The sequence below is a fragment of the Petromyzon marinus genome, chromosome 12 (assembly GCF_048934315.1).
Source record: "Petromyzon marinus isolate PM22_M1 ecotype Great Lakes invasive population chromosome 12, UKy_Petmar_22M1.pri1.0, whole genome shotgun sequence".
NCBI classification, from domain to species: domain Eukaryota; kingdom Metazoa; phylum Chordata; class Hyperoartia; order Petromyzontiformes; family Petromyzontidae; genus Petromyzon; species Petromyzon marinus.
Genome location: NC_133678.1, coordinates 14,349,551 through 14,363,700, shown reverse-complemented (window position 1 = coordinate 14,363,700; position 14,150 = coordinate 14,349,551). Strand labels below are relative to the sequence as shown.

The following is a 14,150-nucleotide window of genomic DNA, read 5'->3' as shown; positions in this document are numbered from 1 at the left end:
CTACAAATTTACAGTCTATTGTTGTTTATTTGGATAAAAGTGCATCGGCCGGGAATCGAACCCGGGCCTCCCGCGTGGCAGGCGAGAATTCTACCACTGAACCACCGATGCCTCATGTTATTGTAGTGATTCTACGTGAGATGCATGCATACTAATCTTCTTTCAGTCGCATGCAAATGAGACTTCTCCGTGTACATTCGGCTCCTGACTTTCCCATTTTTAATTTATGATGTTGCTTATCTGGATAAAAGTACATTTGCCAGGAATCCATCTCAGCGCTCCCACGTGGCAGTCCAGAATTCTACCACTGATTCACCTCTACCACATACAACTCGAATGTTTAAAGCGAGATGCATGAATGTTATTATTTTTTCCATCGTGCAAAATTGCGTTTTCTCTGTGTTTTTAGAACATGACTTTTTAATTTTTTCATGTGGCCAAAACGTTAGCTGGTGCATATGCATATGCAGTGGCTCAGAACCAAGTGAATCAGGGCCGGCGCTAGGGGCGTGCTGGGCTGTGCCCTGCACCACCAAATGTCCTTTTTGGCTCATCCAGGTTTACTATCATTTGTGACATAGTGGCGCACACAACCGCTCGGTAGTCCCCAAAATCCCAGAGGAGCTGGAGCTAGGCATGCAAGTGAACGATTATTTATTTTGCTGATTATTTGAGTACTTTATACTGTTGGCACAGCACTCTGCATTTGTTATGCAGGTACAAACTAACACGCTTTCTGTTGGACAAGCGGAGAAGTGTTTCCTTTTCAAACAAACAATGACGCAGAACTGATATATATATTTGGTAACCCAGAACCTGTGGTTGAAATTTTACATTCCAATTATAATGGCCAGTTTTGCATAAAAGGACTCCTCTTGACTTCCAACAAAGTAGGACTTATTTTTATCAGCCGTGGGGGAATTTTGGGCTGAGTTTACACCTGATCAAGATGGGAATGTGTACCTGATTGTGAGCAGAGTGCCACCTAGCAGGAAAAGCAAATGCGCCAAGTTCAGCAAAAATCTGAGACGGAAGCACAGATGGCAATGAGAAAATGTGAATTAAACGTGGAGAGCCGAAGGGAATAGAAATGTTTTAGTCAATTGCCAAGGCCGACCAGACTTTATTTGGCAGACTATTCCATATGATATGAATATTCATGTGAATTTGAATAAATATGAAAGCTATTCATGGTGATTTGCACACCCTGATACTGTTGAATAGCATTTTTTGTGCGTGTTAACTTTCCTCTGTGGAATACACTGTAGATGTTGGAAGTGTAACAGTCTATTGTTGTTTATTTGGATAAAAGTGCATCGGCCGGGAATCGAACCCGGGCCTCCCGCGTGGCAGGCGAGAATTCTACCACTGAACCACCGATGCCTCATGTGTGTGGAGTGATTCTACGTGAGATGCATGCATACTAATCTTCTTTCAGTCGCGTGCAAGTGAGACTTCTCTGTGAACATTCGGCTCCTAACTTTCCCATTTTTCATGCATATCAGAAGATGATGATGGAGTTAATTGATTATTTGCAAGTTATTGGGATGTTGTTAAAACTATTTCTTCACCTGTTATAAAGATTACGTAGAACGGTTTTCCGCAAGATAAATTATTCGACACCACTCGTCTCCAATACTAGTTATTGAAATTCGTTGACAAAATAACTGCGACCTGATTTTCGCTGCTGAAAGTGACCTCACCGTGTTTGTTGCTGCAAGTATACAAGGAAAAGTATCGGATGCGATGAATATTCTTTATTCACATGGAAACTCATTTTCTTGAAACCACTACACGTGCATTTTAATCGTTTATGATGTTGCTTCTCTGGATAAAAGTGCAATGGCCAGGAAGCCATCCCAGCGCTCCCACGTGGCAGTCCAGAATTCTACCACTGAATGATCTCTACCACATACCACTCGAATGTTTAAAGCGAGATGCATGAATGGTATTATTTTTTCCATCGTGCAAAATTGCGTTTTCTCTGTGTTTTTAGAACCTGACTTTTTACTTTTTTCATGTGGCCAAAACGTTAGCTGGTGCATATGCATATGCAGTGGCTCAGAACCAAGTGAATCAGGGCCGGCACTAGGGGCGTGCTGGGCTGTGCCCTGCACCACCAAATGTCCTTTTTGGCTCATCCAGGTTTACTATTATTTGTGACATAGTGGCGCACACAACCGCTCGGTAGTCCCCAAAATCCAAGAGGAGCTGGAGCTAGGCCTCCAAGTGAACGATTATTTATTTTGCTGATTATTTGAGTACTTTATTCTGTTGGAACAGCACTCTGCATTTTGTTATGCAGATACAAACTAACACGCTTTCTGTTGGACAAGCGTAGAAGTGTTTCCTTTTCAAACAATCAATGAGGCAGACCTGATATATATATATATTTGGTAACCCAGAACCTGTGGTTGAAATTTTACATTCCAATTATAGGGGCCAGTTTTGCATAAAAGGACTCCTCTTGACTTACAACAAAGTAGGACTTCTTTTTATCAGCGATGGGGGAATTTTGGACTGAGTTTACACCTGATCAAGATGGGAATGTGTACCTGATTGGGAGCAGAGTGCCACCTAGCAGGAAAAGCAAATGCGCCAAGTTCAGCAAAAATCTGAGACGGAAGCACAGATGGCAATGAGAAAATGTGAATTAAACGTGGAGAGCAGAAGGGAATAGAAATGTTTTAGTCAATTACCAAGGCCGACCAGACTTTATTTGGCAGACTATTCCAGATGATATGAATATTCATGTGAATTTGAATAATTATGAAAGCTATTTATGGTGATTTGCACACACTGATACTGTTGAATAGCATATTTTGTGCGTGTTAACTTTCCTATGTGGAATACACTGTAGATGTTGGAAGTGTAACAGTCTATTGTTGTTTATTTGGATAAAAGTGCATCGGCCGGGAATCGAACCCGGGCCTCCCGCGTGGCAGGCGAGAATTCTACCACTGAACCACCGATGCCTCATGTGTGTGGAGTGATTCTACGTGAGATGCAAGCATACTAATCTTCTTTCAGTCGCGTGCAAGTGAGACTTCTCTGTGAACATTCGTCTCCTAACTTTCCCATTTTTCATGCATATCAGAAGATGATGATGGAGTTAATTGATTATTTGCAAGTTAATGGGATGTTGTAAAAAATATTTCTTCAACTGTTATAAAGATTACGTAGAACGGTTTTCCGCAAGATAAATTATTCGACACCACTCGTCTCCAATACAAGTTATTGAACTTCGTTGATAAAATAACTGCGACCTGATTTTCGCTGCTGAAAGTGACCTCACCGTGTTTGTTGCTGCAAGTATACAAGGAAAAGTATCGGATGCGATGAATATTCTTTATTCACATGGAAACTCATTTTCTTGAAACCACTACACGTGCATTTTAATCGTTTATGATGTTGCTTCTCTGGATAAAAGTGCATTGGCCAGGAATCCATCCCAGCGCTCCCACGTGGCAGTCCAGAATTCTACCATTGAATGATCTCTACCACATACCACTCGAATGTTTAAAGTGAGATGCATAAACACTATTCTTTTTTCCATCGTGCAAATTTGCGTTTTCTCTGTGTGTATTTAGAACCTGACTTTTTACTTTTTTCATCACGAGCTGCAGATGATGGTGGGTTTTTTGCTCGATTCGCTACAAATTTACAGTCTATTGTTGTTTATTTGGATAAAAGTGCATCGGCCGGAAATCGAACCCGGGCCTCCCGCGTGGCAGGCGAGAATTCTACCACTGAACCACCGATGCCTCATGTTATTGTAGTGATTCTACGTGAGGTGCATGCATACTAATCTTCTTTCAGTCGCATGCAAATGAGACTTTTCCGTGTACATTCGGCTCCTGACTTTCCCATTTTTAATTTATGATGTTGCTTATCTGGATAAAAGTACATTTGCCAGGAATCCATCTCAGCGCTCCCACGTGGCAGTCCAGAATTCTACCACTGATTCACCTCTATCACATACCACTCGAATGTTTAAAGCGAGATGCATGAATGGTATTATTTTTTCCTTCGTGCAAAATTGCGTTTTCTCTGTGTTTTTAGAACCTGACTTTTTACTTTTTTCATGTGGCCAAAACGTTAGCTGGTGCATATGCATATGCAGTGGCTCAGAACCAAGTGAATCAGGGCCGGCGCTAGGGGCGTGCTGGGCTGTGCCCTGCACCACCAAATGTCCTTTTTGGCTCATCCAGGTTTACTATCATTTGTGACATAGTGGCGCACACAACCGCTCGGTAGTCCCCAAAATCCCAGAGGAGCTGGAGCTAGGCCTCCAAGTGAACGATTATTTATTTTGCTGATTATTTGAGTACTTTATACTGTTGGAACAGCAATCTGCATTTTGTTATGCAGATGCAAACTAACACGCTTTCTGTTGGACAAGCGTAGAAGTGTTTCCTTTTCAAACAATCAATGAGGCAGACCTGATATATATATATTTGGTAACCCAGAACCTGTGGTTGAAATTTTACATTCCAATTATAGGGGCCAGTTTTGCATAAAAGGACTCCTCTTGACTTCCAACAAAGTAGGACTTCTTTTTATCAGCGATGGAGGAATTTTGGGCTGAGTTTACACCTGATCAAGATGGGAATGTGTACCTGATTTGGAGCAGAGTGCCACATAGCAGGAAAAGCAAACGCGCCAAGTTCATTAAAAATCTGAGACGGAAGCACAGATGGCAATGAGAAAATGTGAATTAAACGTGGAGAGCAGAAGGGAATAGAAATGTTTTTCGTCAATTGCAAAGGCCGACCAGACTTTATTTGGCAGACTATTCCAGATGATATGAATATTCATGTGAATTTGAATAAATATGAAAGCTATTTATGGTGATTTGCACACACTGATACTGTTGAATAGCATTTTTTGTGCGTGTTAACTTTCCTATGTGGAATACACTGAAGATGTTGGAAGTGTAATAGTCGATTCTTGTTCATTTGGCTAAAAGTGCATCGGCCGGGAATTGAACCCGGGCCTCCCGCGTGGCAGGCGAGAATTCTACCACTGAACCACCGATGCCTCATGTGTTTGGCGTGATTCTATGTGAGATGCATGCATACTAATCTTCTTTCAGTCGCGTGCAAGTGAGACTTCTCTGTGAACATTCGGCTCCTAACTTTCCCATTTTTCATGCATATCAGAAGATGATGATGGAGTTAATTGATTATTTGCAAGTTAATGGGATGTTGTAAAAAATATTTCTTCAACTGTTATAAAGATTACGTAGAACGGTTTTCCGCAAGATAAATTATTCGACACCACTCGTCTCCAATACTAGTAATTGAACTTCGTTGATAAAATAACTGCGACCTGATTTTCGCTGCTGAAAGTGACCTCACCGTGTTTGTTGCTGCAAGTATACAAGGAAAAGTATCGGATGCGATGAATATTATTTATTCACATGGAAACTCATTTTCTTGAAACCACTACACGTGCATTTTAATCGTTTATGATGTTGCTTCTCTGGATAAAAGTGCATTGGCCAGGAAGCCATCCCAGCGCTCCCACGTGGCAGTCCAGAATTCTACCACTGAATGATCTCTACCACTGGAATGTTTAAAGTAAGATGCATAAACACTATTCTTTTTTCCATCGTGCAAATTTGCGTTTTCTCTGTGTGTATTTAGAACCTGACATTTTACTTTTTTCATCACGAGCTGCAGATGATGGTGGGTTTTTTGCTCGATTCGCTACAAATTTACAGTCTATTGTCGTTTATTTGGATAAAAGTGCATCGGCCGGGAATCGAACCCGGGCCTCCCGCGTGGCAGGCGAGAATTCTACCACTGAACCACCGATGCCTCATGGTATTGTAGTGATTCGACGTGAGATGCATGCATACTAATCTTCTTTCAGTCGCGTGCAAATGAGACTTCTCCGTGTACATTCGGCTCCTGACTTTCCCATTTTTAATTTATGATGTTGCTTATCTGGATAAAAGTACATTTGCCAGGAATCCATCTCAGCGCTCCCACCTGGCAGTCCAGAATTCTACCACTGATTCACCTCTACCACATACCACTCGAATGTTTAAAGTGAGATGCATGAATGGTATTATTTTTTCCATCGTGCAAAATTGCGTTTTCTCTGTGTTTTTAGAACCTGACTTTTTACTTTTTTCATGTGGCCAAAACGTTAGCTGGTGCATATGCATATGCAGTGGCTCAGAACCAAGTGAATCAGGGCCGGCGCTAGGGGCGTGCTGGGCTGTGCCCTGCACCACCAAATGTCCTTTTTGGCTCATCCAGGTTTACTATCATTTGTGACATAGTGGCGCACACAACCGCTCGGTAGTCCCCAAATTCCCAGAGGAGCTGGAGCTAGGCCTTCAAGTGAACGATTATTTATTTTGCTGATTATTTGAGTACTTTATACTGTTGGAACAGCACTCTGCATTTTGTTATGCAGATACAAACTAACACGCTTTCTGTTGGACAAGCGTAGAAGTGTTTCCTTTTCAAACAATCAATGAGGCAGACCTGATATATATATATTTGGTAACCCAGAACCTGTGGTTGAAATTTTACATTCCAATTATAGGGGCCAGTTTTGCATAAAAGGACTCCTCTTGACTTCCAACAAAGTAGGACTTCTTTTTATCAGCGATGGAGGAATTTTGGGCTGAGTTTACACCTGATCAAGATGGGAATGTGTACCTGATTTGGAGCAGAGTGCCACATAGCAGGAAAAGCAAATGCGCCAAGTTCATTAAAAATCTGAGACGGAAGCACAGATGGCAATGAGAAAATGTGAATTAAACGTGGAGAGCAGAAGGGAATAGAAATGTTTTTCGTCAATTGCAAAGGCCGACCAGACTTTATTTGGCAGACTATTCCAGATGATATGAATATTCATGTGAATTTGAATAAATATGAAAGCTATTTATGGTGATTTGCACACACTGATACTGTTGAATAGCATTTTTTGTGCGTGTTAACTTTCCTATGTGGAATACACTGAAGATGTTGGAAGTGTAATAGTCGATTCTTGTTCATTTGGCTAAAAGTGCATCGGCCGGGAATTGAACCCGGGCCTCCCGCGTGGCAGGCGAGAATTCTACCACTGAACCACCGATGCCTCATGTGTTTGGCGTGATTCTATGTGAGATGCATGCATACTAATCTTCTTTCAGTCGCGTGCAAGTGAGACTTCTCTGTGAACATTCGGCTCCTAACTTTCCCATTTTTCATGCATATCAGAAGATGATGATGGAGTTAATTGATTATTTGCAAGTTAATGGGATGTTGTAAAAAATATTTCTTCAACTGTTATAAAGATTACGTAGAACGGTTTTCCGCAAGATAAATTATTCGACACCACTCGTCTCCAATACTAGTAATTGAACTTCGTTGATAAAATAACTGCGACCTGATTTTCGCTGCTGAAAGTGACCTCACCGTGTTTGTTGCTGCAAGTATACAAGGAAAAGTATCGGATGCGATGAATATTCTTTATTCACATGGAAACTCATTTTCTTGAAACCACTACACGTGCATTTTAATCGTTTATGATGTTGCTTCTCTGGATAAAAGTGCATTGGCCAGGAAGCCATCCCAGCGCTCCCACGTGGCAGTCCAGAATTCTACCACTGAATGATCTCTACCACATACCACTGGAATGTTTAAAGTAAGATGCATAAACACTATTCTTTTTCCATCGTGCAAATTTGCGTTTTCTCTGTGTGTATTTAGAACCTGACATTTTACTTTTTTCATCACGAGCTGCAGATGATGGTGGGTTTTTTGCTCGATTCGCTACAAATTTACAGTCTATTGTCGTTTATTTGGATAAAAGTGCATCGGCCGGGAATCGAACCCGGGCCTCCCGCGTGGCAGGCGAGAATTCTACCACTGAACCACCGATGCCTCATGGTATTGTAGTGATTCGACGTGAGATGCATGCATACTAATCTTCTTTCAGTCGCGTGCAAATGAGACTTCTCCGTGTACATTCGGCTCCTGACTTTCCCATTTTTAATTTATGATGTTGCTTATCTGGATAAAAGTACATTTGCCAGGAATCCATCTCAGCGCTCCCACGTGGCAGTCCAGAATTCTACCACTGATTCACCTCTACCACATACCACTCGAATGTTTAAAGTGAGATGCATGAATGGTATTATTTTTTCCATCGTGCAAAATTGCGTTTTCTCTGTGTATTTAGAACCTGACTTTTTACTTTTTTCATGTGGCCAAAACGTTAGCTGGTGCATATGCAGTGGCTCAGAACCAAGTGAATCAGGGCCGGCGCTAGGGGCGTGCTGGGCTGTGCCCTGCACCACCAAATGTCCTTTTTGGCTCATCCAGGTTTACTATTATTTGTGACATAGTGGCGCACACAACCGCTCGGTAGTCCCCAAAATCCCAGAGGAGCTGGAGCTAGGCATGCAAGTGAACGATTATTTATTTTGCTGATTATTTGAGTACTTTATACTGTTGGCACAGCACTCTGCATTTGTTATGCAGGTACAAACTAACACGCTTTCTGTTGGACAAGCGGAGAAGTGTTTCCTTTTCAAACAAACAATGACGCAGAACTGATATATATATATTTGGTAACCCAGAACCTGTGGTTGAAATTTTACATTCCAATTATAATGGCCAGTTTTGCATAAAAGGACTCCTCTTGACTTCCAACAAAGTAGGACTTCTTTTTATCAGCCGTGGAGGAATTTTGGGCTGAGTTTACACCTGATCAAGATGGGAATGTGTACCTGATTGTGAGCAGAGTGCCACCTAGCAGGAAAAGCAAATGCGCCAAGTTCAGCAAAAATCTGAGACGGAAGCACAGATGGCAATGAGAAAATGTGAATTAAACGTGGAGAGCAGAAGGGAATAGAAATGTTTTAGTCAATTGCCAAGGCCGACCAGACTTTATTTGGCAGACTATTCCAGATGATATGAATATTCATGTGAATTTGAATAAATATGAAAGCTATTAATGGTGATTTGCACACACTGATACTGTTGAATAGCATATTTTGTGCGTGTTAACTTTCCAATGTGGAATACACTGTAGATTTTGGAAGTGTAACAGTCTATTGTTGTATATTTGGCTAAAAGTGCATCGGCCGGGAATTGAACCCGGGCCTCCCGCGTGGCAGGCGAGAATTCTACCACTGAACCACCGATGCCTCATGCGTGTGGAGTGATTCTACGTGAGATGCATGCATACTAATCTTCTTTCAGTCGCGTGCAAGTGAGACTTCTCTGTGAACATTCGGCTCCTAACTTTCCCATTTTTCATGCATATCAGAAGATGATGATGGAGTTAATTGATTATTTGCAAGTTAATGGGATGTTGTAAAAAATATTTTTTCAACTGTTATAAAGATTACGTAGAACGGTTTTCCGCAAGATAAATTATTCGACACCACTCGTCTCCAATACTAGTTATTGAACTTCGTTGATAAAATAACTGCGACCTGATTTTCGCTGCTGAAAGTGACCTCACCGTGTTTGTTGCTGCAAGTATACAAGGAAAAGAATCGGATGCGATGAATATTCTTTATTCACATGGAAACTCATTTTCTTGAAACCACTACACGTGCATTTTAATCGTTTATGATGTTGCTTCTCTGGATAAAAGGGCATTGGCCAGGAAGCCATCCCAGCGCTCCCACGTGGCAGTCCAGAATTCTACCACTGAATGATCTCTACCACATACCACTGGAATGTTTAAAGTAAGATGCATAAACACTATTCTTTTTTCCATCGTGCAAATTTGCGTTTTCTCTGTGTGTATTTAGAACCTGACTTTTTACTTTTTTCATCACAAGCTGCAGATGATGGTGGGTTTTTTGCTCGATTCGCTACACATTTACAGTCTATTGTTGTTTATTTGGATAAAAGTGCATCGGCCGGGAATCGAACCCGGGCCTCCCGCGTGGCAGGCGAGAATTCTACCACTGAATCACCGATGCCTCATGTTATTGTAGTGATTCTACGTGAGATGCATGCATACTAATCTTCTTTCAGTCGCGTGCAAATGAGACTTCTCCGTGTACATTCGGCTCCTGACTTTCCCATTTTTAATTTATGATGTTGCTTATCTGGATAAAAGTACATTTGCCAGGAATCCATCTCAGCGCTCCCACGTGGCAGTCCAGAATTCTACCACTGATTCACCTCTACCACATACCACTCGAATGTTTAAAGTGAGATGCATGAATGGTATTATTTTTTCCATCGTGCAAAATTGCGTTTTCTCTGTGTATTTAGAACCTGACTTTTTACTTTTTTCATGTGGCCAAACGTTAGCTGGTAGGACTTCTTTTTATCAGCCATGGAGGAATTTTGGGCTGAGTTTGCACCTGATCAAGATGGGAATGTGTACCTGATTGTGAGCAGAGTGCCACCTAGCAGGAAAAGCAAATGCGCCAAGTTCAGCAAAAATCTGAGACGGATGCACAGATGGCAATGAGAAAATGTGAATTAAACGTGGAGAGCAGAAGGGAATAGAAATGTTTTAGTCAATTGCCAAGGCCGACCAGACTTTATTTGGCAGACTATTCCAGATGATATGAATATTCATGTGAATTTGAATAAATATGAAAGCTATTAATGGTGATTTGCACACACTGATACTGTTGAATAGCATATTTTGTGCGTGTTAACTTTCCTATGTGGAATACACTGTAGATTTTGGAAGTGTAACAGTCTATTGTTGTTTATTTGGATAAAAGTGCATCGGCTGGGTATCGCACCGGGCCTCCCGTGTGGCAGGCGAGAATTCTACCACTGAACCACCAATGCCTCATGTGGCTAGAGTGATTCTACGTGAGATGCATGAATACTAATCTTCTTTCAGTCGCGTGCAAGTGAGACTTCTCTGTGAACATTCGGCTCAAAACTTTCCCATTTTTCATTAATATCAGAAGATGATGATGGAGTTAATTGATTATATGCAAGTTATTGGGATGTTGTTAAAAATATTTCTTCACCTGTTATAAAGATTGCGTAGAACGGCTTTCCACAAGATAAATTATTCGACACCACTCGTCTCCAATACAAGTTATTGAACTTCGTTGATAAAATAACTGCGACCTTATTTTCGCTGCTGAAAGTGACCTCACCGTGTTTGTTGCTGCAAGTATACAAGGAAAAGTATCGGATGTGATGAATATTCTTTATTCACATGGAAACTCATTTTCTTTAAACCACTACACGTGCATTTTAATCGTTTATGATGTTGCTTCTCTGGATAAAAGTGCATTGGCCAGGAATCCATCCCAGCGCTCCCACGTGGCAGTCCAGAATTCTACCATTGAATGATCTCCTACACATACCACTCGAATGTTTAAAGTGAGATGCATAAACACTATTCTTTTTTCCATCGTGCAAATTTGCGTTTTCTCTGTGTGTATTTAGAACCTGACTTTTTACTTTTTTCATCACGAGCTGCAGATGATGGTGGGTTTTTTGCTCGATTCGCTACAAATTTACAGTCTATAGTTGTTTATTTGGATAAAAGTGCATCGGCCGGAAATCGAACCCGGGCCTCCCGCGTGGCAGGCGAGAATTCTACCACTGAACCACCGATGCCTCATGTTATTGTAGTGATTCTACGTGAGATGCATGCATACTAATCTTCTTTCAGTCGCATGCAAATGAGACTTCTCCGTGTACATTCGGCTCCTGACTTTCCCATTTTTAATTTATGATGTTGCTTATCTGGATAAAAGTACATTTGCCAGGAATCCATCTCAGCGCTCCCACGTGGCAGTCCAGAATTCTACCACTGATTCACATCTACCACATACCACTCGAATGTTTAAAGTGAGATGCATGAATGGTATTATTTTTTCCATCGTGCAAAATTGCGTTTTCTCTGTGTATTTAGAACCTGACTTTTTACTTTTTTCATGTGGCCAAAACGTTAGCTGGTGCATATGCATATGCAGTGGCTCAGAAACAAGTGAATCAGGGCCGGCGCTAGGGGCGTGCTGGGCTGTGCCCTGCACCACCAAATGTCCTTTTTGGCTCATCCAGGTTTACTATTATTTGTGACATAGTGGCGCACACAACAGCTCGGTAGTCCCCAAAATCCAAGAGGAGCTGGAGCTAGGCCTCCAAGTGAACGATTATTTATTTTGCTGATTATTTGAGTACTTTATACTGTTGGAACAGCACTCTGCATTTTGTTATGCAGATACAAACTAACACGCTTTCTGTTGGACAAGCGTAGAAGTGTTTCCTTTTCAAACAATCAATGAGGCAGACCTGATATATATATATTTGGTAACCCAGAACCTGTGGTTGAAATTTTACATTCCAATTAAAGGGGCCAGTTTTGCATAAAAGGACTCCTCTTGACTTCCAACAAAGTAGGACTTCTTTTTATCAGCGATGGAGGAATTTTGGGCTGAGTTTACACCTGATCAAGATGGGAATGTGTACCTGATTGGGAGCAGAGTGCCACCTAACAGGAAAAGCAAATGCGCCACGTTCATTAAAAATCTGAGACGGAAGCACAGATGGCAATGAGAAAATGTGAATTAATCGTGGAGAGCAGAAGGGAATAGAAATGTTTTTCGTCAATTGCAAAGGCCGACCAGACTTTATTTGGCAGACTATTCCAGATGATATGAATATTCATGTGAATTTGAATAAATATGAAAGCTATTTATGGTGATTTGCACACACTGATACTGTTGAATAGCATTTTTTGTGCGTGTTAACTTTCCTATGTGGAATACACTGAAGATGTTGGAAGTGTAACAGTCTATTCTTGTTCATTTGGCTAAAAGTGCATCGGCCGGGAATTGAATCCGGGCCTCCCGCGTGGCAGGCGAGAATTCTACCACTGAACCACCGATGCCTCATGTGTTTGGCGTGATTCTATGTGAGATGCATGCATACTAATCTTCTTTCAGTCGCGTGCAAGTGAGACTTCTCTGTGAACATTCGGCTCCTAACTTTCCCATTTTTCATGCATATCAGAAGATGATGATGGAGTTAATTGATTATTTGCAAGTTAATGGGATGTTGTAAAAAATATTTCTTCAACTGTTATAAAGATTACGTAGAACGGTTTTCCGTAAGATAAATTATTCGACACCACTCGTCTCCAATACTAGTTATTGAACTTCGTTGATAAAATAACTGCGACCTGATTTTCGCTGCTGAAAGTGACCTCACCGTGTTTGTTGCTGCAAGTATACAAGGAAAAGAATCGGATGCGATGAATATTCTTTATTCACATGGAAACTCATTTTCTTGAAACCACTACACGTGCATTTTAATCGTTTATGATGTTGCTTCTCTGGATAAAAGTGCATTGGCCAGGAAGCCATCCCAGCGCTCCCACGTGGCAGTCCAGAATTCTACCACTGAATGATCTCTACCACATACCACTGGAATGTTTAAAGTAAGATGCATAAACACTATTCTTTTTTCCATCGTGCAAATTTGCGTTTTCTCTGTGTTTAGAACCTGACTTTTTACTTTTTTCATCACGAGCTGCAGATGATGGTGGGTTTTTAGCTCGATTCGCTACAAATTTACAGTCTATTGTTGTTTATTTGGATAAAAGTGCATCGGCCGGGAATCGAACCCGGGCCTCCCGCGTGGCAGGCGAGAATTCTACCACTGAACCACCGATGCCTCATGTTATTGTAGTGATTCTACGTGAGATGCATGCATACTAATCTTCTTTCAGTCGCATGCAAATGAGACTTCTCCGTGTACATTCGGCTCCTGACTTTCCCATTTTTAATTTATGATGTTGCTTATCTGGATAAAAGTACATTTGCCAGGAATCCATCTCAGCGCTCCCACGTGGCAGTCCAGAATTCTACCACTGATTCACCTCTACCACATACCACTCGAATGTTTAAAGTGAGATGCATGAATGGTATTATTTTTTCCATCGTGCAAAATTGCGTTTTCTCTGTGTTTTTAGAACCTGACTTTTTACTTTTTTCATGTGGCCAAAACGTTAGCTGGTGCATATGCATATGCAGTGGCTCAGAACCAAGTGAATCAGGGCCGGCGCTAGGGGCGGCTGGGCTGTGCCCTGCACCACCAAATGTCCTTTTTGGCTCATCCAGGTTTACTATTATTTGTGACATAGTGGCGTACACAACCGCTCGGTAGTCCCCAAAATCCCAGAGGAGCTGGAGCTAGGCC

At 41.5% G+C, this 14,150-nt stretch overlaps 13 non-coding genes across 13 annotated transcripts; all 13 read right to left on the bottom strand.

Moving 5' to 3' along the window:
- Nucleotides 1-40: 40 nt before the first annotated feature.
- Nucleotides 41-111, bottom strand: TRNAG-GCC (transfer RNA glycine (anticodon GCC)). Its single transcript has one exon. It is a non-coding gene; the product is annotated as a tRNA-Gly (tRNA).
- A 1,201-nt stretch (nucleotides 112-1,312) lies between these two features.
- TRNAG-GCC (transfer RNA glycine (anticodon GCC)) lies at nucleotides 1,313-1,383 on the bottom strand. The gene has a single exon. It is a non-coding gene; the product is annotated as a tRNA-Gly (tRNA).
- A 1,521-nt stretch (nucleotides 1,384-2,904) lies between these two features.
- Nucleotides 2,905-2,975, bottom strand: TRNAG-GCC (transfer RNA glycine (anticodon GCC)). Its single transcript has one exon. It is a non-coding gene; the product is annotated as a tRNA-Gly (tRNA).
- A 718-nt stretch (nucleotides 2,976-3,693) lies between these two features.
- On the bottom strand, nucleotides 3,694-3,764 carry TRNAG-GCC (transfer RNA glycine (anticodon GCC)). The gene has a single exon. It is a non-coding gene; the product is annotated as a tRNA-Gly (tRNA).
- Nucleotides 3,765-4,969: 1,205 nt separating this feature from the next.
- Nucleotides 4,970-5,040, bottom strand: TRNAG-GCC (transfer RNA glycine (anticodon GCC)). The gene has a single exon. It is a non-coding gene; the product is annotated as a tRNA-Gly (tRNA).
- Nucleotides 5,041-5,751: 711 nt separating this feature from the next.
- Nucleotides 5,752-5,822, bottom strand: TRNAG-GCC (transfer RNA glycine (anticodon GCC)). Its single transcript has one exon. It is a non-coding gene; the product is annotated as a tRNA-Gly (tRNA).
- Nucleotides 5,823-7,027: 1,205 nt separating this feature from the next.
- TRNAG-GCC (transfer RNA glycine (anticodon GCC)) lies at nucleotides 7,028-7,098 on the bottom strand. Its single transcript has one exon. It is a non-coding gene; the product is annotated as a tRNA-Gly (tRNA).
- A 717-nt stretch (nucleotides 7,099-7,815) lies between these two features.
- Nucleotides 7,816-7,886, bottom strand: TRNAG-GCC (transfer RNA glycine (anticodon GCC)). The gene has a single exon. It is a non-coding gene; the product is annotated as a tRNA-Gly (tRNA).
- Nucleotides 7,887-9,083: 1,197 nt separating this feature from the next.
- On the bottom strand, nucleotides 9,084-9,154 carry TRNAG-GCC (transfer RNA glycine (anticodon GCC)). Its single transcript has one exon. It is a non-coding gene; the product is annotated as a tRNA-Gly (tRNA).
- A 718-nt stretch (nucleotides 9,155-9,872) lies between these two features.
- Nucleotides 9,873-9,943, bottom strand: TRNAG-GCC (transfer RNA glycine (anticodon GCC)). Its single transcript has one exon. It is a non-coding gene; the product is annotated as a tRNA-Gly (tRNA).
- Nucleotides 9,944-11,493: 1,550 nt separating this feature from the next.
- On the bottom strand, nucleotides 11,494-11,564 carry TRNAG-GCC (transfer RNA glycine (anticodon GCC)). Its single transcript has one exon. It is a non-coding gene; the product is annotated as a tRNA-Gly (tRNA).
- A 1,205-nt stretch (nucleotides 11,565-12,769) lies between these two features.
- TRNAG-GCC (transfer RNA glycine (anticodon GCC)) lies at nucleotides 12,770-12,840 on the bottom strand. The gene has a single exon. It is a non-coding gene; the product is annotated as a tRNA-Gly (tRNA).
- Nucleotides 12,841-13,554: 714 nt separating this feature from the next.
- Nucleotides 13,555-13,625, bottom strand: TRNAG-GCC (transfer RNA glycine (anticodon GCC)). The gene has a single exon. It is a non-coding gene; the product is annotated as a tRNA-Gly (tRNA).
- Nucleotides 13,626-14,150: the final 525 nt, after the last annotated feature.